Source organism: Xyrauchen texanus, chromosome 26, assembly GCF_025860055.1.
Source record: "Xyrauchen texanus isolate HMW12.3.18 chromosome 26, RBS_HiC_50CHRs, whole genome shotgun sequence".
NCBI lineage: Eukaryota > Metazoa > Chordata > Actinopteri > Cypriniformes > Catostomidae > Xyrauchen > Xyrauchen texanus.
The window spans coordinates 25,942,782-25,967,134 of record NC_068301.1 but is presented as its reverse complement, the minus strand read 5'-3'; the positions used below and the strand labels follow the sequence as shown (position 1 = coordinate 25,967,134).

Genomic DNA, 24,353 nt, shown 5'->3' with positions numbered 1-24,353 from the left:
ATTTATATTATTGGTTAATTTAAAAAAAATCTCAGTATTCTGAGTATTCTCAGTGGCAGAGAAAGTTGTTACATTCTGATGAAAGATGAAAACCAGGGCTATGTTCGGAATGCATTAGAGTGCAACAGTGCCCACCAACTCTTTCAGTCTTCATTATTTTTGTCACGTTAAAATGTGTTTGTGTTCATTTCTTTTATTTTGAAAGTTAGATCCTGGTTCATGTCATGTGATTTCCTGTTCCCTCATGTGATCCTGTCATGTGTTTCCCCTGTTCACGTGTCTTGTTTCATTGGTTCATTGTTTGATTAACTCATTATCAGTCTTGTCGTGTCATTGGTTCATGTTTTAGTATCTAGTTATCTTGTTATTAGATTAGTCTTGTTATTGGTTGTCATTATAATGTGTTTCCCCATGTCCATGTATTTAAGCCCTCGTGTTTGCCATTTTTCTTTGTCGAGTATTGTTTGTGTAATATCATGTCATTGTTCAAGTCAAGTCAAGTCAAGTCAAGTCAAGTCAAGTCATTGTTTTGGTTTCATATTTGGATTTCACATTCTGGAATATATTAGTTTGTAAATAAACTGCACTTGGGTTCTTCACATCATCTCGTCTTCAGCTGCCTGTCACTGCTAGCAACGTTACAATTTTTTAATCATACAGTTTTAAACCAAAGGTGTTGATTTACATTTGTAGATAATAAGTACACTATATTAACAATATATTACGGTTATTGCAAAGTATTCAGGTACTGTATATACAAATATATAAATAGTTTCAACATGTTGGGAGACCGACTCAATTGCATCTTTCACAGTGCATCATGGGATTGGGCGGTTGCTGCAGAGCTAATTTGGCATCCTTTTTTCACCACAATTGTCTTGTCTGGTGGAACGTTTACCTTGAGGATCATGGGTAATGTAGTTGTCCACCAGGAATTCCACTTTTTAACAAAATTTTAAAAAGTTCAAATAATGCAGACTGATGGCTTTAACAGAAGCATATGCCATGTATTAACAAGCTTGCAGCTCATGGTAGGTCTCTTTTAAATGTTTTTAAGTTATCTAAAAAATTTTGCCCTATGGAAAAAACGAATTTGATTTTTATTTTTGGAACCAGACTTTTGCGCTTTATACTAGCATAAGCCTACTGCTTTCTGTATATTGCGCAGTGCTGCTTATATTGTACATTGCCACAATGTAATGTACAAAAATAAATGTTTCCTTTAGAATCATGCAAAATAAGACCAGGCACAACTTTAGAGTAAAATGGGGTCAATTCTGATTTCATGTTGATCTAATGCTTCAGTTCTCAAGCACATGCAGAACTGGGAGTCAAAGCTAAGCATTATGTTTTGATGCCACAGTATGGTTTGTATGTCTAGAGACTTGTGTGGAAGGTCTGCAGCGATTATGTCTTCGTTGTCTCCTCTCTTGCGTTCAGGAATCGTACTCGTTCTCTGCCTTATTCACATGTTGACACATCCCACTATCTGTCTTCGCTTTTAGACTCTTGAAGCACTAATGGCTGTTGTCACAAGTTTCACTGCAACCACCCGCTGCGACCATCTGTCTGGTCTCTCTCTTGCGTGCTCACTCGCTCATCAATGATGCTTTATCAGCACGTCTGCCAAAATACAATGATGCCAAAGCAGGACAGAGTATAATTAATCTGCAGAATTGGTCGCTCAAAGTGTATACTAGTTAAGCACTGAAATGACATTACATGAATCCATGACCTCTCCTCTTCATGATTTGCTTCAAAATTACTTCTTTGTTTCAACACAAATTTGACATAAGCTGTTGGTATGTCACTTGGAAATAGATTGCTGCAATGTAATCATCTCACACATAGTACTCAAGGGAAAATGTATGTCTATCTATCTGTCTATCTGTCTGTCTGTCTGTCTGTCATCTGTCTGTAATTAATTTAATTTAATTAATTTCTATTTTTTCTGTCTGTCTGTCTCTCATTCTGTCTGTCGTTCTTTCAGTCTCTTGTTCTGTCTGTCTGTCATTCTGTCTCTCTATCTGTCTGTTTGTCTGTAAACATATTTCTATTTGTCTTTCTGTCTGTATTTCCTTCTGTCTGCCTGTCTCTCGTTCTGTCTGTCTGTCTGTAATTAAACATCTGTCTATGTCTGTCTGTCTGTCTCTCGTTCTGTCTGTCTCTTGGTCTGTCTCTCTGATGTTCTGTCTATGTATGGCTGTATGTCTGTCTGTCTCTTGTTTTGTCTGTCTGTCGTTCTGGCTGTCTGTCTCTTGTTGTGTCTGTATGTATGTATGTATGTCTGTCTCTGTCTATCATCTCTTGTTCTGTCTGTCTGTCTGTTGGTCTGTCTATAGGTCTGACAGTCTGTCTATGTATGTATGTATTTATGAATGAATATCTGTATGTATATATGTCTGTCTGTCTGTCTGTATGTATGTCTGTCTGTCTCTGTCTGTCATAAGACACCAAAAGAGAAACAGAATTTTAGAGACTAAATGAACACTCATTTTGCACAATATTTAATCACTATTATCAGACAAATGTGCATTATTCTACCCAAGTATATGGGTAGATTTTTGGAAATGACACAACAGGAACTATTGTCTTTGATAATTGGCCAATCGTGCATCGTCTGGGAGTGAGAGGATGCAATATCATCCCCATTTTATGCCTTATGGAATACCGCAGGTGGCTACTGAAAGAAACCAAACAAAATCTAAGAGCAAATACATCCTGAATGAATTCTCTGACACTGATCTGAAAGCAGCTCTAATGAGACACATCTTTATTTAAATACACCCACACCTCTACCTTTGTGTTGTCTTGTTACACCGTTTTCCATTGGGGTCTGTTCTGTGTTGTGAGTGTCTAAAGGGTGTGGAGCATGTTGAAAGATGACAGAGATGCAGTAGTATGAGTGTGCTTACAGTAAATCCGTCTAAGTGCCGCTGTCAGATGCCGGGGCGTTTTGATTCAGGCTTATGTGGGTCATGTTCAATTATCGCTATACCAGTATTGCTGGTTTAGTTCACTGCCTAAGCACAGAAACGGGAATACAAGTGTAGAAATGTGTCCTATTGGTGACTGTACAGACAGTCCTTATTATTAATATGTGTGTTTGTGTGTGTTCGCAGGTTGTGCTGCAGGCCTGTGCTGAGTGTACGTGCTGAGTTGGGATTCTTACAACCTCAATGGGCTGCAACACACTCTGAAACACTGGAGGGATATCGTAGAAGCTGAATGAGGTATGATGACATTGAACACTCTTTCTTAGACACACAAACAGGCACACACATCAAAGGTATTTTCTTTGAGGAGGCAGTTTATAAATGGCAACTCTGATGCAAAAAGCATGTTGAATTCCACTAATTGAAAAAATTAAATAAAAATGCAATGCTTACATTTGTGGTGACTGCTATTTTGGTGTGATTTATTTTTTTTAGCCAAAAATGAATTTTTCATAATTACAAATTCTAAACTAAATATTCACTTTTATTCAAAGTTTCACTTCCCACCAATTTTGAACCACTGAAATTTTAGAGGCGAATTTAATGAAATATAATGGAATATATGTACATTAAATAATAATTTAAATATAATGGACTGAGAAATTCCCTTTCAAATATTAAAAATAGAACAAAAAATGATCAGTCTCTGGACTATTTATAGGTATGTGTTTGAGAAAAAATTAACATTTTAGTTTTATTCTATAAAGTACTGACAACATTTCTCACTAATTCCAAATTCAAATGATCAGGGGTGCTTCAAAGCTGGAATCGGGCAGATTCGTCTTTGTGAAGGATGCATGAATCAAGTACAAGGTTATCCTGGAAGAAAACTTGCTTCCTTCTGCTTTGACAATGTTCCCCATCTCTGAGGATTGGTTTTTCCAGCAGAACAATGCTCCATGCCACACAGCCAGGTCAATCAAGGTGTGGATGCAAGACCCTGTCATGGCCAGCCCAATCTCCAGACCTGAACCCAATTGAAAACCTCTTGAATGCGATCGAGAGGAAGATGGATGGCCAGAAGCCATAAAACAAAGCCGAGCTGCTTGAATTTTTGCGCCGGGAGTGACATAAAGTCAGGCAACAGCAATGTGAAAGAATGGTAGAGAGCATGCCAAGACGCTTGAAAGCTGTGATTAAAAAGTTGAAGAGTTATTCCACCAAATATTGATTTCTGAACTCTTCCTGTTAAAACATTAGTAATGTGTTTTATATGAACTTATTTTCTTTGCATTATTCAGGTCTGATAACACTGCATCTTTTTTGTTATTTTCAGCAAATAAATGTTCTAAATGACAATGTTTTTATTTGGAATTTGGGAAAAATGTTGTCAGTACTTTATAGAATAAAACAAAAATCTTAATTTTACTCAAACACATACCTAAAAATAGTAAATCCAGAGAAGGTGGTCTCCTCATTTTTTCCAGAGCTGCACATTTACAAATGTTTCAATTAAAAACTAGGCAACATTAAACATTCAATAATAAATATAGCTGCAAGCAGCAATGACAGACAGAAGCACAACTGCTCCATTTCCACCTGGTGGCTTTCGGAAAACAATGCAAGGTGGACACATGCATTTGGCATTTGACATTATTCTAAACAATTTTGAGTAAATATAAGAGGACTATTTTAAAGTCTGTTGTAAGAGCCACACTTCCTGCTGCCAGGTGGTGGTGCTATGACTGTGACCCAAAATAGTCAAATCCATGAGATTAGTCCCCAAGACTAAACATACATCTCAATTTTGATCTAAATCACACATTGCACACAGAAGATATAAGACACTTCCTGTTTCCCATTTTTCACCATTAATTTAAAGCCTCGCCATGGCAACACTGTTCGATATATATATTTTTATTTTATTTAGCATCTTCAATGTCTTAGCATAATGTTGTCTCAATGTTGTGTCTCATGAATCATATTGGAGGAGTATTTAAAAGTTCAGAGACTGCAATATAAAAAAAAAAATCCAAAATTGCCAACATCCTGTTGGGCAGACCTAATGACTATAATTATGAAAGTTCTCTGGCTTGATGAAAACGCGATACGTGCCAATTTTGGTGACTGTAGGTGAAAAAGGGACCACTACAGAGGCCATCTTACACACCCATTTTAAACCTGTTAACTGCCACTGGCCAACAGGTGGGTTGTTTGAGTGTGGCTAATTTATCAAATTAAATTTAAAAACTCAACTTTCATCTTCTGCAATCTATTTTGCAATTAGAAAAAATATTTTAAATTGTTAAAAGAGTGCATTTTTAAAACATGCAACAATGCACTGTTAATGCAGTGCTTTTTATTCAAGTAGTGCAATCTGACATGCATGTTTGTGTCAAAAACCCTTGTCATTCATTTATTTCCATACTGGACAATACAAATATTATTTGTTGTTTTTTTTTGTAATCGGACTAAAAGGTCAAAAACACAGAGAAGGGATTTGCCTTCTCATTTCAGAAATCCACCACACGCCACTGTCACAAATGCAATGTTACACCATCAAATACATGTGACCTTTGTTTCAGTCGCATTTTACTACATGTGTAGTGACATTATCTGCAGCATGATTGTAAAAATAACTCTTGCTTAAGCTGTGTCCTACTCACCCATCAACTCAGCCTCTGATTGGTGGAGCAAAAATACAGGTCTGCCTAGCAACAGGGCTGTTGTTTACCAAACAACACAGCTGGCTCTGAAAGGCGCGCTTTCACGTAAAACACCTCAATTTTTTTCCATGTGAGCCACTCGGCTACTCTGAAACCGCATAGGACAGCACGGCGTTAATGATTCATGCTTTAAGCATGTTACAGGAATGCTGTAACACATAGGTTTACTGTATACTATAGCATGTAGCAGCGGTTCAGAAACGGAACATACAAACATCACAATATTGTCCTCTTCACAATAATACACTCATCTGTGTGTGTGTGTGTGTGTGTGTGTGTGTGTGTGTGTGTGTGCGTGCGTGTGTGTTAGCAGGCCTACGTTCTTAAAAGTCTTAGTTTTGCACTCTCTATAATAAATAATTCAAGTGCATTGCATGTCATATACCAAACTATTGTTTTCTGTTGTTTATAGTAAAGAAGGTGAATTATTTTCAGTGCAAGTTTGGATAATGCAATTGCCTTTGTGTTCATATATAATTTACTTGTGGCTGTCTTAGTGTGAATAACCCTATGAGCTCCCTCTGCTGGTTTAATGTGCATTGTTTTTTATCAGCAGGTCAATGCGCAAGTATTCAATAACAGTTAATTTTATTTCTATTGACAAACATATTTATTAACTGTAAGCAATAAAAGAAAATGTTTTATATAGTTCTGTGAAATTTATTTTTTTATAATTTATGTTCATCTCTCCCTTAAAACATGTTCAATAGTACTAATAGATTCATTACAACAGCAATATAAATGACAATTATTTAATTTTGAAACAACATATAGCTTATATCAGGCTTACTGTTTTTTTCCCACTGTTTAAATATTGAACTATATGAAAATACATAGCTGCCTTTTATTTTTTAAGGTCCTTGGCATAAAAAATAAAAAAAAACCTGGGTTCGGGAAGATGGGTCTGGGAATATAAAAGGAGAAAGCATGAAAATAGAGACACAGTCAAAGACCGAACTAGCTCAAGAACAGGCCTGTAAAATGATTGATATTAGCTCATTTTAAACAGAGGCATACGGAAATGAGTACTTCCTGACCTGAGCCTCTTTTCACCCTGTCTCTTTTCTCTCTGTCATTTTAACTCACTCAGTTTTTAGCTCAGACAGCTCTACTATGCCAAGGGCTCCTCTAACCAATCAGGGGCTTTTAGAGTAAAAGCTCACCTCCAGTAAAAGGTCACTGGCCACTTAGTGTGCATGGTGAAGCATAGCAATTCATCCCACTCTAAGTCCTAATGTGTTCTGAACATCCCAATGTTTTGTTAAGTATTAATGTGACAAAGGTGGGGTTCTGCAATAGGATTTTCATATGTGTTCAGTTGCCTAGTCCACAGAAAGAAAAGAGATGGATTTATTTTTACGAAACTGGTGTCTTTGCACTTAGCCTTTTGGAATGCATCGAAGTTCATAGATATGGTATGATAGAATGATGTCATTATTAAAAGGCTGTAAGGTCAAAGTGCGGTGTGCTTATAAAAGCGCTCAGCTAGACATCTGTGATCTTCTTTATCTTATTGTCAATTTAAGTCTTTTTAATATTTTCTCAGGTGTGCGTACTGCACACATAAATCATTTGAAGTTCTGGTGGCGTGATGCTGCAAAAGACATGGCCATGTGTGTGTATGTGTGTGTGACTTTGGTGAGTGTGCGAGGACAGCAGTGCTATTCTTGGCTGCTGGGGAAAGTCTTGGCTCCCCGGCGCATGGGAAAAGTGTTCTTGGCAGGAGTAGCAGTGGCATTCCATTGTGCCTAAGTCTCTCTTCCCCTCAGCACTAAAAACTGTGTCCTTTCATACTGGGATCTCAGTGAAGAACTTTCTAGAAAGAGAGAGAGAGAGAGAATGAATAAATTACTAGGAATGAACACAAAAGCATTTTGCAATCACACGTCTACTTTGTCGGCCATTGCCAAAGATGTGCACACCGCACCTGTTCGTACACTTTCCATGCTGATGCTTTTTCACTCGTTCTCTTAAAGAAACAATTCACCCAAATAAAAATGCTGTTATTCTGTCGATCCAGACCTGAATGACTTTCTTTCTTATGTGGAATATAAAAGGATTTTTTTTAAAATATGAATGAATATCCTGGTCTGCCTTTATAATACAAAGGCAGTCAATAGTGACTCACTTTATAGCTTAAAAAAGGACCTAAAAGTATCATAAAAGTATTCAATATGGCTTTTTCCAAGTTTTCTGAAGTCACTGTGAAAAACAGCCTGAAATTTTGATAATTTTTCTTAATTTGGGATATGATGATAGAGTCGCATGGACTACTTTTATACTTTTGGGTACTTTCTTTTTACAAAACTCACGCCATTGGTTGAGCCAGTGTCCCAATGGGCTGGTGGGTATGCTCAAACAGAAAGAACAATGTTTTGAAAACATAACAGATCCAAAGTGTTTACCATTTTTTCAGAGAATATCATCCTAGAAATGGCTTAAGGCCCCAATATACTGCATATGATTTTGAAAAACTAACAGGTATGACATCATTTACAAAAAAATCTGGCCAACAAGGTGTTTTTGCATTCGTTTTGGTGGTTCGTAACAGCTAGCCTGGGCAAACTTTTAGGAAAACTTCACACCTTACTGCCATTGGCCCACGTCATCGGTAGGTGGGACCTGAAGCTCCACCTACTTCTTTGTTTATGATGTTCAGTCAGTATTCAACATGAACTCACCAACGTGCAGTTATTATCGTGCAAATACTCTACATCAGTACAAACGTTTGCATAGAGACATTTTCCAAGAACATGTCATTTTTGTTTATTTATTTATTTTTTGTTGTTTTTGTAGAATTAGTCTACGAAAGGATTCAAATCTACTCAAATACTCTCAATTGCCCATTGTATCTATGCCATCCTTGAAAGCCATTCACACACTATCACCGTTCTTTTGTTTGTATTCTGTACGTTAGCACTGTTTTATACACCCATCTTTGCAGTAGTATCAGTGTCATTATAAATTACAATAACAGAGTGTAATCGGCGCATATTATTGCTGTGTATAGCGTGTTAGTATTGTGAATTCACAATGTAAACATTATCTACTGCATATATATTACTTTAAATCATCATCAAGTGGTTAAAGCAGCTTTTTTTACTGACCTCTTGTTACTTCTACTCTAAGAGACCTCTTGAGTCAAAAAGACATTGATAACACATTTTTAAGGTTTTATATTTACGAGGGCAGACAAAAGTTTGGAATAATGTACAGGTTTTGCTATTTTGAAAGGAAATTGGTACTTTAATTCACCAAACTGGCATTCAACTGATCATAAAGTATAGTCAGGACATTAATAATGTGAAAAACAGCAACATCACTTTTAGAAAAAAGTTAATTTTGATCAACTCTAGACAGGCCCCATTTCCAGCAGCCATCACTCCCAACACTTTACCCTTGAGTAATCATGCTAAATTGCTAATTTGGTACTAGAAAATCACTTGCCATTATATCAAACACAGCTGAAAGCTATTTGGTTCATTAAATGAAGCTTAATATTGTCTTTAGAGTTTGTTTTTGAGTTGCCACTGTATGCAATAGACTGGCATGTCTTAAGGTATATTAGGTCATAAATGGCAAAAAAGAAACAGCTTTCTCTAGAAACTCATCAGTCAATCACTGTTTTGAGGAATGAAGGCTACACATTCAACGCTTGAAAGATTTCATACAAAGGTGTACACTACAGCCTTCAAAGACAAAGGACAACTGTCTCTAACAAGGACAGAAATAGATGTGGAAGACCAGATGTACAAATAAACAAGATGATAAATACATCAGACGCCTCACATGTCCTCAGCTGACAGCTTCATTGAATTCTACCCGCTCAACATCAGTTTCATGTACAACAGTAAAGAGAAGACTCAGACTACAGTTGTACTATTACAACTGTATTAGTAATTTTTCATGTTATTAAATGTCCTGACTATACATTGTGATCAGTTGAATGCCACTTTGGTGAATAAAAGTACCAATTTCTTTCCATAAGAGCAAAATCTGTATATTATTACAAACTTTTGGCCGACAGTGTAAATGTACTTCTAAACGCCACCCACAGTGGTGTGGTGGGTGTCTGAATGTTCGCAAACAGTATACAGTTGCTCAGCTGTTTAGAACTTATTTTTACTCCTGAACAAAGGACGAAGAATAATTTCTCCGGAAGTATATCAGGGGCATTACTTTTACTGCCCTACAAAAGCAAAACACTATATTAATTTTAGTCAAAAATGGAATTAGTGGACAAAGTACACTAATCCTGTACTCAAGTAAAAGTTGAGATAACCTAATTAAAAATTACTCCAGTGAAAGTAAGATTAATTCTAAATTTACTACTTTAATTTCCACTTTAGTAAAAGTACAAAAGTACTTTCTTTTGAATCTACTTAAGTATTTTTCAAAAGGTAAAAATACTGGTCTATTAGGACTATTGTTTATTATTTTGCAGTCCAATATGCTAGATCCTGCTGGTCATACATATTTAATTTTAAACATTTACATGCAGACACATATCATATATCAATTTATTTGGAAAAACTGAATAAACAGTTTCCAATGGCAGTTCAAGGCTATTGCAGTGTACAGCATTGCACAAGCTTATCCACGGACTGCTGTAATAAACATTTCTCTAAGCACATTGGCCCTCATTCACTGGAACAACTTGGAAGTCAAAAGTTCTTGAACATTGAAAGGAGGTCAGAGGAATAAACATTCAGCTCTCAGACATGCTGTGATATGACCCTTCTCTGAAACCAAAGGAAGACATGGTGAAAGAAGAAAACATAAAATATGAACTCAAAACTCATCTGAACTCTGACCCTGCACTTTCTGACTGAAAGTCCAAAATCAGATGTCAGACTGCAGGGGTTTAGCTGTAGGTGGAGTTACAGACTTAAGGTTGTATCTGGTACAAAAGGGCCATGCTGTATATCAGTTGAACAGAGTTTACTGCACTGGTATAGGGTATTGGCAATTTCCATGCTGGTATAGGCTGATTTATGCTGGTTTGGTGCTGGTCTAGCTAATGCAAAGCCATGCTTTTCACCAGCAAAACCTAGCTGGTCCTTGCTGGGGGACCAGCACCACATAAACACAACATACGCTGGTCTTTTCAGCTGGTAGACTACAACAGAGCAAACCAGCCCAAAAAAATTTAATTATTCCCTCTTGGCTGTGATGAATCTGGAAAAGAGCTGTAGTGCTTATGGCTTGATACTCAAGAATACTCTAATGCACACTCTAATAATATATGCATTCTTAATACACACACAAACACACTCTTATCCTTTATCCAAACAAACTCTTACACTGAATGGCTATTGTAGGCTTAGGAGCACAAATGTTTGTGTTTGCTATTTTAATCCGAGTCTCTTTACTGGTACATTTAAGCTCCGTCTCAACTCAAACAAGTGGTGCTCTTATTCTCAGGTGGAGGAGGTCATATGTCTGAGGACAGATTAGGTTAAGAGGTCAGACTCCTGTGCAAACAGTTTGAATTCAATACATGCATTCAGGGACTATACAGAACAGATTTGGTCCAGAACACTGGACATTGTTTTTACCAGGATTATCATTCCAACACACTAGACATACAGTACATTCTGATGTTATCTTAAAACTATTTAGTTACATGCTAAATTAAGCCTCAAGCCAGACTGTTAGTGGATACAGAAGCCTCAATAGTTCTGAGAAAACCAATTATATGTTATATTATACATACATACAAGTTATTTGTTGTGTCATGTTACAAGTTGCATTACAAACTCTTTTTCTACTGAAGTGAACCCTGATATGTTACTGAGTGCATGTTTCGTTGGGTTAGAAACATTCAGGTTCATGGAGGTTATTTTAAACGTCATCTTATGTTGTAAACAGGGTCAAGGCATACAATCAATGTGAGATGGCAAAAAAACATTTCTTTTTTTACGTTGGTTCTTTATTTTTCCATTAATACACAGGTCACATAAAGGCATCATCAAACCTGAGTTTAACTCACTGATGACAAATCAGCAACACATTGCTTTGCAACCCACATCAAAGACAAAGTTTAAGAAACAATAGAACAAATCCATAATGCTTTTTTTAAAAAAAAAAACATTAAAAGAATACAAACATACTGTAAAAAAATCAATGATGCCCTCAGAAAAATATTAAAAGGATAGTTCACCCCAAAATGAAAATGTTGTCATCATTTCCATATGACATTCCTTCTTTCGTGTAATACAAAAGAAGTCCCTCAGTCCCCATTTACTTTTCTTGTATGGAAAAAAGAGGTGCGTCAACAATTATCAAAAAGAAAGCAAGTCATATGGGTACAAAACAACATGAGGGTGATGACAGTATTTTCATTTTTGTGTTAACTATACCATTAAGAGTGGAATTCACTGAGAATGAATTGCAGTAACTGATAGCATCATTTATTTGCACATGCTGTCTGCATTGTTTTAGCTCACATTTCACTTAAATAATAATGTATATCAGGTAACAGCAAAAACACCCCCCCAAAAAACGTTTTGAAAGAAATTTGCACAATGTATTTCCCCAGCTTGTAAGCTGTTCTGAGGTCCAGGCTGTGGAGGATGCAGCAGACTACCTCGATATGACATATGTATCTAGGCTTGCACAGAATCAATCCGTCACTGTGATCCATTTTTATTAACTTTATTAAAGTTGAGTTTTAATTCCTGTTTTATTAACTAAAACCACAACTCACTTTACAACCACTATGACATTTCACCTGGGAACTTGGGGTCACATGTGCTCATATGTTCATCAATAATTCCCGCTTCGGCCACTGGGGGCAGTGGTTTGAATTTCCTTCCTGAAGAACTATCAACCAACTATCTCTTAAATTTGGTCCTATATGTGTTTTTATCAGTTCCAAGAATAAAAGGTTGTTTATATTTGTCCAGTGCTTATGTAAACCCAAAGCACTGTCAGAGGTCTGCTGGACATTTGATGTGGTCCAGACCAGGCCATTTTTATCTGTATCACCTTTCTCTCATCTTATTCTCTCCATCCACACCAGCTCATGTGATTCTCATACTATCGGGTTTCTTGTTGTTCACAGTAGAGCTTGTCTGTGTGGGGGAACGAGCCAGCACACTCATTTTATCTCTCTATTTACTAACTGTGTTATCCAAATGTTTTAATTCGCCACAAATTAATGATGACAGGACTGTTAAAATACCACTCATGGATGGCCGATATCACCAGGGCTTGACATTCAGTTTTTGGATATTAGTTTTGCAAAGTCACTAGCCACTCATCATTTTCACGAGCCAAAATCCCCTGCCTTGCAAAAATATATATAGGTAACTGGAGACTGTAACTGCATGCATTTGTTTGGACATTTTATTTGAATGAGAATGTTTAGCAGGACACAGGCCTAGTGATTGAAGTTATCTCTTTGAATATCTGAAGACAAACATGGCCAGTTAAAGCAGGAATAGGATTGAACAGGAGGATAACTTTGTCAATTATTTGTCCGTAATTCATGGAAATCCAGATTTTAATCCCTGTATTCTAAATTGTTCTTGCTTTTTTAATGTTTACATTGTTCCTCCATTGTTTAACAGTGGCTTTTGTAATAATATGGCTCCTGATTGCCATGGTTAGGTCAATGTAGATATTCTTTAAAAAAATATATATAGTATGTTTGATAAAAATAAATAAATAATAGGCCAATTATTTAGCCTGATTGACTCACTTAAGTTCCACTCTGTGCTATCTCAGACCTCTGACTATCTGTCCCGCACAGATGTCCATGTCATATATGACAGGCTTGTTTAGTGCTTATAAATGCTGAAAGTGAGATGAATACAATTCAATTTACTTTAGCGGAGGCCTGACATTCACAGAATTTTCAATGCAGGAAAAACCCTGAAAACATGACCCGCCAAAGGGGCTAGTAAGAGTGATGGAGTTACACACCGCTGCCGATTTCTACATGAATTTGGCGGATGGGCGGGTGTTAATGTCAAGCCTCGGATAAGGCTCTGTTGATCGTACAGGGTCTTATGAGGGAGAGTTCACTGAAAGATCACAGCACAATAGTGATCTACTCCTTTATTGGGATTACCCTCTAATCATCTCTCTCAGAACTGGATGGGGTTCAGTTGTATTAGCAGTTATAAAAAGTTAGTTAGTTCTGAAAATAGATCTAGCACGATTTGTTTGCTGATGCAACTTGGTTTTCTATTGTGTTGTCTAATGCTGTGACATTTATGTTGTATATAGTTTTTGGGGCCACTATCAAATTTCTGTCCCAGACATGTTGAGTCAGTCTTGCATGTGTTGTTCCTGCCTTGTGTTGCAGTCGTGTCCTCAAACTGGCCCTTCAGCCTGTCTTTGTTAGGCCGGCACCCCTTAACCACACTTGAGTCAAACAAGGACACACCTGCACAACTGCATGTCGTCCCTTTCCATTTTGCCACAAAGTGAAGCACCCCCAGTCCTCATAACCCTGCACTCACAGATACTCTTCGGCACCACATGTAAATGGCTTTGAACAGGGCTTCATGCTGTGCTTTGTGATTGTGTCTGATTGTGAATGTATGTTCATTGGAGGTCCATTTTCTGAGCTCTGAACTTCTTTACGAATTCTATGTGATACAGCTGTACTGTAAGTGGAATTGTGGAGGTTGGTCTTCTCAGCAGTACAGTCCTGATAATTGGTTTTAGCTCTAAGGTTTGTGTTGTTTGGTTGCTTGTTTTAACGGTGTATGGTGCTCTTTTATGCAAAAGGACAATGTGCGAAGAGTTGAGGTGCATTAAAGCAGAAAGCTCTTACCATGGTCCAGACAGCCAGCTGTGTGTACATTTCCATATGTGTAAAGACATTGTTTTCATGGACACACAATAAAAGGAGCAAGAGGTGTTTGTTATATATTGTTTGGTTAGGGGCTTGAGGTGCCACTATCATAAAGTACCATCAACAGCAGTTACATAAAGAATTGTTCTTGAAATAGAAATGTATTATCAAAGCTGTAGCCTACTGTAGTGGATAGAACAACTGCTACCACATGTTGAACTTTGGTGCTCAATTGGACAATGTGAGCTCGAGTCTAGGGTCACAATGGTTGACTAGTTGGAGTTGCTGTCCAACAACTGACTAGTTAAATAGCGAGGTTAACTAAATCTTTTTTTTAAAAGTTTTGATATTTTTAGATGCAATTCTTTAATTAACGTGCAGACAGAGTGTTGTGATTTAGCTAATAGACAGTTTACACAGTAAAACCCTCGAAAAAGTTGCAACCTGTGATGTGTGCCCCTTTTTGAGCACAAACCATGAAAATGACTTAAATGGTACATTCACTCATATTATAAAGCTTGGAAGAGCAGGATATTTTTTTTATATAACTCTGATTGTGCTTGCCTGAAAGAAGAAAGTCATATACACCTAGGATGGCTTGAGGCTGAGTAAATTATGGGATGATTAAAATTTTGGGGTGAACTAACTATTTAATATGCAGAATACAGACAAAAGAATAATGATAGGCTTATTTTACTTTGGGCTGCAGATGGCACATGAGTGAATGGGCACTTGAGAGTATTTGAGTACATTTGTATTCTTTTATAGGCTAATTAAACAAAACAAAAAAAATCACATGGCATGGTCTTGGAAAATGTCTCTACGCAAATGATTGGACAGATATAGGTATAGTTGCACCATGCAGATTTTGTTCTAAATGACATCACACCTGTCGTTCTTCAATTTAGTATGAAATTTATTGGGTCCTTTAAGGCCATCTGTGCACTGTTTGGAATTTTTTATTGTTATTATTACGGCTACGTAAAAATTTCGTTTTCAGTTTTTTAACATCATTTGTTTTTCACAGTATGCGGTAATGAAGAGAGTTTTCCAAAGTCTCCATTTTCGGTGGAGGAAAACACCACTCTAATGTGGATGAGAGCTGTAAAAGTGGCAAAATCAATGCGTTTTCAAATTAAAATGTATTAGTGTAGATGTGGCCTATATGTCTTATATAACAAATAATTGAGTATGTTCTAATTTATTGGCTTTATCACACTGTCTCCTCTCTGAGAATGTACGTGCATGTTGTTCTGCCTCGTATTTGTCATAGGCGCATGTAAATTTAGTCTCTATTTGTCAGCACATTGCCGTGTTCTGAGTCATGTGTACACACTCCTGTGGGATTATCGAGTAATAGAGGGTCTTAGCGGTGCTTTGCCTCAGCGTAATCCATCACACACACTCTGATACACACTCCTCAGATAGTGGCAGATTTAGTAGTGGTTATGAATCGAGAGATTACACATTGAGCGGTAACTGAACGGGACACAGAGACATCGTCAACTGTTTGCGCTAAGGACAAACAAACGCGTGAAATCGCTTTCAGCTCGAAACCAGACTCCAGTGCACATCTGCAATTATGTGTATCTAATCTGAGCTTTTTGAGGGGAAAATAAACTCTGTAGAGTTTGTCTCTGAGGAGAGAGTGGAGATATTCATTTATGTGACTCAGATTTGGAGGTCATTCGGAGCTAGTATTACAGTAGTTTAGAATGACAGACAGAGGCTTGCAGCAAGGTCACCTCCACTTGGACATGCTCATTAATAGAGTACAGTGTCATCTGTCATTCATCTACTATCAAGTCATTTCAGCCCTTATAATATACTCCTGCAACATGGACACCACTCTAAATTACTGTTGTCAGTAAAAACTTTATTGTTATTTGCGTGTAAGCTCATAATGGTGTTCCTATGTTGTAAAACATTTTAAAGACATGTTTAAAGAGTAAAACAAAGTGGTATTTCCTTGGCATAATTGTTCTGTGTGTGGGTGGGTTTAAATTTCACAAAACTATTTGTTGTAATAATACAGACAGTTTTGTTTTCTTTGGGGTTAGAATTTGTGTTAGTGTTAGTCTGTTGTACATTCACATTCACATTCTTCTTTTTTTTTATTTGGCAATTCGCATTCTTGGTGCATATTGCCACCTACTGGCCAGGGAGGAGAATTTATACCACACCAATCAAAATGTATTTAAAGACATGGATTTAACCACTGGAGTCATATGGATTACATTTATGCTGCCTTTATGTGCTTTTTGGAGATTCAAATTTTCGCTTTAATCACTTGCATTGTGAGAATGTACAGAGCTGAAATATTCTTCTAAAAATCTTTGTTTGTGTTTAGCAGAAGAGGGTGCATAAATCCCTCAAGTTTGGGTGAACTATCCCTTTAACATATATCATTTTTCCTTTTATTGCATTTTTAAAGGTTTGTGGGTTGGTGCTGGGACAACAGAGATTGTGTGCCTGTGTTGGCAAACATATTTTTTTCCTTTTTTATATATAGAAAAAGAGTCAGCAAGCTGTTGTGATGGTGGAAAGAAAATCCCTAGAAAAATACAATGCAAATACGCACTATACTTAAATGAGTAACAATAGCTGTAAAGAGTAACAATACAAAGTCTAATGTATGTTGACATTTTGCTAACCTGACAGTTTTGTCCCCAAACTATAGCTGGGTACACACCAGTTTTATTATAGTTTTTGATTTTTAATTTAGTTTTTATTTCTATTTTATATTCAATTTGTCATTACAATTTAGTTTAGTTTTCATTAGTTTTCACAGTTTTAGTTTCCTCAGTGTTTTTTAGTTTCAGTTTAGTTAGCTTTTATTTCAGTTTAGTATTTTTTATGGCTGCCAAAACTGAGCATTTACTGTAATTTAAAAAGTCTAACATCATTACATTTCCTAGGGGAGTCATGTGTTACCTCTATCTAGTGGTGTTTTCATGTTTTATGTGGATTGTAAATGTTGCAAATCTTATAATATAGGGCGAATATGGGCAAAGAGACAAAATGCATTTAAGCTTGATCCACATTGTATCCATATGTATTTTATTAAATGATTATAAATCATTACGAAACTAATCTTTGGGGAGTAAATAATTAAAGGGATAGTTCACCCCCAAAAATGTAAGTTCTGTAATCATTTACTCACCCTCATGCCATCTCAGATGTGTATGACATTCTTTCTTCTGCTGAACACAAAACTTTGAAGCTCCAAAAAGCACATAAAGGAAGCATAAAATGTATGCATTAGACTCCAGTGGTTAAATCCCTGTCTTTAGAAATGATATGATAGGTGTGAGCGAGAAACAGATCAATATTTAAATCCTTTTTTATTGTAAATCTTGACATCAGCAGTCTCCTTGGCAATCATGATTTCAAGGTCTTTTGGCCTGTTCTCACCCAAAACAGATTAGATAACTTCAGAAGACATGGATTAAACCACTGGAGTTTTATGGATGACTTTTATGCTGCCTTTGTGCTTTTTAGAGCCATTTACTTGCACTGTATGGACCAACAGAACTGAAATATTCTTCTAAAAATCTTCATCTGGGATGGCATGACTGTATATGATGAAAGAGTTTTCATTTTTGGGTCATCTATCCCCATTATCTTTTTGAGGTTTAAAATGTATGATTTTACTTTGGAATGTATGTCAGAACTAATTTCACCGGTGACCAGTGGTGGGAAAAGCAGTGGGAAAGAAAATGACAGAAATTTGAGGTAAATCTAGTTAAGCTTATAAACAAGTCAAAGTTAACTTAATGTTATGATGTGAAAGTGTAGAAGAAAATATAAAAATGTATTTTAAATATATATATATCATCATTTGTAGAGAATAATTTTTCCTGTATCCCACTTTACCAGTAGGCCCTGCTGCTTAAACACATCTGGGATTTTGTTAAAAGAGGATCTACAAAGGTTCTTCACAGTATTACATTTTTATATTAAGATAAAAAAAAAATGTTTTGACTAAGGTAGAAGTAATCCTAAATTTTCTTCAAATGTATAATGTTAGGTTATGTGTAGTTTGGATTATAATTCAAAGAGTTAAGAAGTTTTTTTTTCCAAAATTGCCCTACTTCACCATATTATGTAAAAAAAATCAAACTAAAATGAATTTGAGATCATTTTTATTCTATTTTTAGTAAGTTTGGAGTTAAGTAAAAAGAAAAATCCAATCATTTAAGTTTTTATTTTTATTTTAGTTAACGAAAATGATTTTAGTTTGATTTTATTTAAGTTTTCGTTAACTATAATAACACTGGTACAAACACAGATTAAGAAACACTCTACACCCACACACACTAAGTGCCAAACACTTCTAATTTCATTGACTTCTCTGAACTGGTGTCCAGCATTAGGCCATCGCATTTTGCTGCAGGGCTACAGTAAAAAACACATAACGTTAATCTGCAGTCATTCCACTGTTCTCAGGGCACAGTATGGGGTTAATGGTCCACTTTATAGCGCTGCTGGGCATGCTGGGTACAACTGTGGTGCTGCTCTTCCCTTGCCAATCTGTCTATTCACCCAACTAATGAGTCATTGTTGGGTTGTTAGAGCTCAGAACCAGATGATGCTGATACAGACAAGGGAAGAATGTTCCACATGATTATAGAAGTGATAGAGCGAGGTAAAAAAAATACAGAGAGTGTGTGACAGAGACAGAGAGAGTAAGAGGTAGATTACTCGGTTAAAAGTAATGTAGTTTCGATGCTGGGAGTCTAGTGTGGGAGACCTAAGTGATGTGTGCGTGGGTGTGCACAAGTGTGTGTAATGTGTCTCCTTGACAACGTGTCTCTCGAGTTGATCCCTCGCTTCACAGAGAGACAGAAGCGGAGAGAGGGATACTGCAGCTGAAAGAAAGGAAGACAGAGACACATTCTTTCTCTGTTTCTCATTTCTAATGTCCCCATAATTCAAATCACTTAATTTTGGGTTAGGGGATGGAATCTATAACTCGTACAGTATAAAAATCATTATGTCTATGGAGAGCCCTCATAATGATAGCCACACCAACGCGCGTGCGTGTGTGTGTGTGTGCGTGCGTGCGTTGGTGCGTATGTGTCAAAAAGGACACATCTGGCATCGAGAGAGTAGTTACATACTACTGAATGATGCAGCGTTTTCCTGCAGTGTTTAATTTGAGTGGAGTTTAATTGCTGTTCCATCAAGACTGTACTGAAAACTTTTCAGAAGCTATCTTGGCACCCCTCAAGTGTGCATCACATCTGATTTTTCAGTTGGAAACAAATCATCATCTGCATTGGGGAAATAAAATTATAGATACACCGATAAGCCACAACATTAAAACCACCTGCCTAATATTGTGTAGGCCTCCCTCGTGCTGCCAAAACAACGCCAACCTGCATCTCTGAATAGCATCTGAGATTATATTCTTCTCACCACAATTGTACAGAGTGGTTATCTGAGTTACTGTAGAATTTGTCAGTTCAAACCAGTCTGGCCATTCTCTGTTGACCTCTCTCATCAACAAGGTATTTCCATCTGTAGAACTGCCTCTCAATGGATATTTTTAGTTTTTGGCACCATTCAGAGTAAATTCTAGAGACTGTTGTGCGTGAAAATCCCAGGAGATCACCAGTTACGGAAATACTCAAACCTGGCACCAACTATCATGCCACAGTCCAAATCACTGAAATCAATTGTTTTCCCTATTCTGATGGTTGATGTGAACATATGATAGGGTTGGTGCTGTTTTGGTGACATGAGGGGGATCAATACAATATTAGGCAGGTGGTTTTTATGTTTTGGCTGATTGGTGTACATAGAAGTATGAAAGTGAAAGACATGCATTTATATGCACATTGTTGTATGTAACATGTATAAGGGACAATATTGGTAAACCTCAGTACTCAAGAGGTGAAAGAGATACCTTCAAAAGATTGTGCCAAAAACCCAATGTTTTATAATTTAGGTAAGCTGCCATAAATACAATATATGATATTAACTTACTTGCTCAGCAATATTGTATTCAAACTTTTGCGCTGCCATGAGAGTAATCGACTTAAAACTAAAATCTTACCATAGAAACGGACAGTTCAAACGAATATCCACTGTAGTTCACTTTGCAGCAACGCTGATAATGCAATCGGTACTTGTGTTGTGTTATGAATTTCAGTCTGGCACATCTCTGAATGCAACAATGCACAAAATCTAGATTTTGTTTTGGGTTTAATTGATCATTTACTCACACTCATTCAATCCCAGATGTGTAACTGTATTTCTTCTTCTAATGAAGATTTTAAGAGGAATATCTCTGGGGCCTGGGTAGCTCAGTGGTGAAGTCAGATAAAAATCAGTTTATCAGTTTCTCACCCACACCTATCATATCTCTTCAGAAGATATGGATTTAAGCACTGGACTCTTATTGATTACTTTTATGCTGCCTTTATGTGCTTTTTGAATTTTCAAAGTTATTGTTACCATTCACATGCATTATATGGACCTATATAGCTGAAATATTCTTCTAAAAATCTTTGTTTGGGCTCTGCAGAAGAAATGGTCAAACATCTGGGATGGCATGAGGGAAAGTAAACGATGAGATCAATGTAAACTATCCCTTTAATAACATTAAGAGAGTTTCACGATGCACAAAATCAACCTTGCATAGCTAAGCGTCTGCATTCACAGACTTGAGTAGAGGATGTTTCAGGCTTAATAAGAAACTTTAAGAGTTTTAAAAAAAAATGAAATTTACAAGTGTGAATTGCTGCTTAATCCAGGGTTAAAAGTGGCTTTTATCTGGGGTGAAAAGACCTGAATTATGTCAAAATGCTTCCACAGTTTCCAGTCACCAGATATAAACATCATTGAACGTTATGGGAAGTTCTTGAGTACAGTATATTTCCAAGTAGACTCATTTAACAAAGAACTCAAGGCCTATTGAATAAAGGTGCAATAAAACACAGTTTATGATGTGCATAACAGCATTCCAAGAAGGATCAAAACTGTTCTGAAGGCAAGGGGTAGTGCTACACCTTTATAGGTATTTGGTATCATTATATTGTTAAGAATTTTCCTTATTATATGACCACATGCAGTCGAGAGTGAGAGGTAGATGTTATGCGCTTTGAAGAGTAGTATGTTTCCTGTAAGGAATGTTTCATGGGAACATTTTGTTGTCATGCATTTAGTGGTTTCATCACTCCAGAACTAAGGATCTTAATCTTCAGTTTTACCTGCTGTTTTGGTTTTAAATTGTCACCATCATTTTTATCTGTTTTTCTCTTCTTCATCATCTCTTTTTCTCTGTCTCTCTCGCTCTTCCCATGTCCATTTATCAATCTTTCAGGTGACTGCACGCGCTTCAGAGAAAACACACAAAAACTAATTGAATTACCCTAAAGGCCTAGAAATTGGAGAGCATTACTAATTTGTTGCCACAGCAACAGACAAACCTTCCCGTGCAGCTTGTTTTACTGACAGTGTTTCTGTAAACAACACGCACTCCCTAGCCTAACAAGGGAACTCCTTGGGTGCCCGTCATGCACTGCATTAATGACCCAGGCCACTCAGGAGCCAGAACTCAAATCACTGCCTCAGACTTTCCATAACACAGCCCATAGGGACGTTTTCACTCGTGCATTTAATTGACTCATAGTCAGGCTCTCAGAATCTAAACGAACATAATTTGCAAAGTACTACACATTACACAGACAAAAACAAAAAATAAACACAAACACACACACACACACACACACACACAATTTGGCAGAGTCTTCTGAATGGGTTACGTGTCTGCTAAGAACGTCAAGAGATGTTAGCAGGATCTTTGAAATTTCAACCTGTTTCTCTCATTTTTGAGACATTTCTGCTCTCCGCTTTCACTGCGCCATCCTCGCCACTGCTGAGCAGAATATATATTTATCAAAACTGCTTAGCTAACTAGGTCAGTTAACCAAATTCTCTAGCCGATAGCTATGAAACTGGGATGAAGCTTTCTCTACCACCACCTGCTGGTTAGTCCATAGAACTGCGTGACAATTTAACAACAGGTGCTATATCATCAGAGCTTTAATGCTGTTTTCTAGTATTTTAAAGAGTCTTAAATTGCGCAGAGACTTGTTTTTATTTACAAAACTCTAGAAACCTCAGATTACACGAGTGTAGGGCTGTGATGATGTCGCTGTACGGGATTAGTGTCACATTGTCCTTGTGTTTTCATTGAGCTCGCCTGAAAAGAGCTTCTAATCCCGAGAACGCTGTGACTCTTTGTGGAAGTATGTGTGTGTGGGTCTTTGTTTGTGTGTGCTTTTCAGCTGAAGTGATTACTCTCTGCAGTGTGTGGGAGTGCTTATTGCATGTATAAGGCAGCGGCCTGCATATTTACTCGTCTGAGTCTTTTGTGTGTATATGGATAGTTGACATGAAAAACAAAGGGAAGTTGACATGTCCTGCATTTTTTCATGCTAAATTCCATCTTAAACCATTTTTAAGGAACAGAAAAGAAAATGTTTTCATGATTTAATCACCCTCATGCCATTCCAAACCATCTGATTTTCTTTTTTCTGCGAAACACAAAAAGGTTCTTGTGTCATGATGTTTGGTCATGAGATCATGAGATGCACAAGAACCAATAAGTATTGATGTTATTGACGTGCCACAATATTTGATTAATTATGCAAAAAATTATTTGGTTTGAGAGTGAATAACGACCATGTTTTCATCATAAAGTGATCGTATCCTTCAGAAGATTTGGAATATGATGGACAAGTTGCATAGACTACTTTTATGACACATTTGGTGCTTTTTTAAGCTTTAAAGTGAGTCACTATCTAATGCTGTTGTATAGAAATCAACAATCATGATATTGTTCAAAGGGCACCTATGAACTGCAGATGAGCAGGTGAAGGCAGACGAGGGGTGAGGATCTACTTGCAGGTTCTTTTATTAAATAAACACGAAAACACAGAATGAAACAAAACACTGGGAACAAACAAAACATCCACGAGGGGATAACCAAAATATAAACATAAGAAACAACCTCGGAGGAACACGGAACTAAGAAAACATGGCAGGACAGGCAACGGCGCGAACATAGAAACAGTGGAAACATTAACCTTCATAAACCTTCATTTTTGGGTCCTTCAACATTTTGCACTTTATTTTACAATTATTATGCATGCAGATTTTATATCCTGGATTATATAAATCTGATTTACAGTATGTATGTATGTATGTATGTATATATATATATATATATATATATATATATATATATATATATATATATATATATATATATAGATAGATACATACTGTTATATATATATATATAACTAGAAAAGGCAATAGGTTGATTACAATTGTGAAAAAACAGTTACAGCACATAAAATAATCTAAATTATAACCTAAAATCTTGATGTTGGAAAAAATAAAACCTCCATGGACATGTTATGCATCAACCACCCATATATCTTTTCATAGCTGTGTGGTTAAATCTCCATCGCTCACTTTATGACCCCTCTCCATCTCTCTCGTTCTCTCCACTCTCTCCTCTGTCTTTCTGTATATCCCTCCCTCTCTTCCGTATCTCCTCCCTCATTCTGTTTCTCTCTCACTCTCTTTCATTCTTTCGCTCTGTCTTTCTTTAGCAGTGTAGTCTGGGCATGCTGCCAGCTGGCATGAGTATTTTTTGAATGAATACCTGATGAAGTTGGTGGTGCGCAGTGAGGTGAGGCGTGGGAGGAGCTGAGTGAGTGAGAGAGAGAGAGAGAGAGAGAGGGAGGAAGGGAGTGCTGGCGGCCCGGCGAGGCCTTGCATAACACACATTTGAGTGCTGCAAGGAGGGCTGAGAGCTCAGCTTTGTCTGTGTGACACTCTGGGGCTGCCATGGTGCGAGGG

General features: G+C 37.0%; 1 protein-coding gene across 2 annotated transcripts in view; it reads left to right on the top strand.

Moving 5' to 3' along the window:
• Positions 1-24,353, top strand: part of LOC127619638 (ataxin-1-like) — a 134,594-nt gene that overhangs the window by 86,522 nt on the left and 23,719 nt on the right. For both annotated transcript variants that reach the window (XM_052092568.1, XM_052092569.1), the window contains one exon: positions 3,123-3,233. The gene's annotated coding sequence lies outside the window, so the exon portion shown is untranslated. The remainder of the gene's footprint in view (positions 1-3,122; positions 3,234-24,353) is intronic.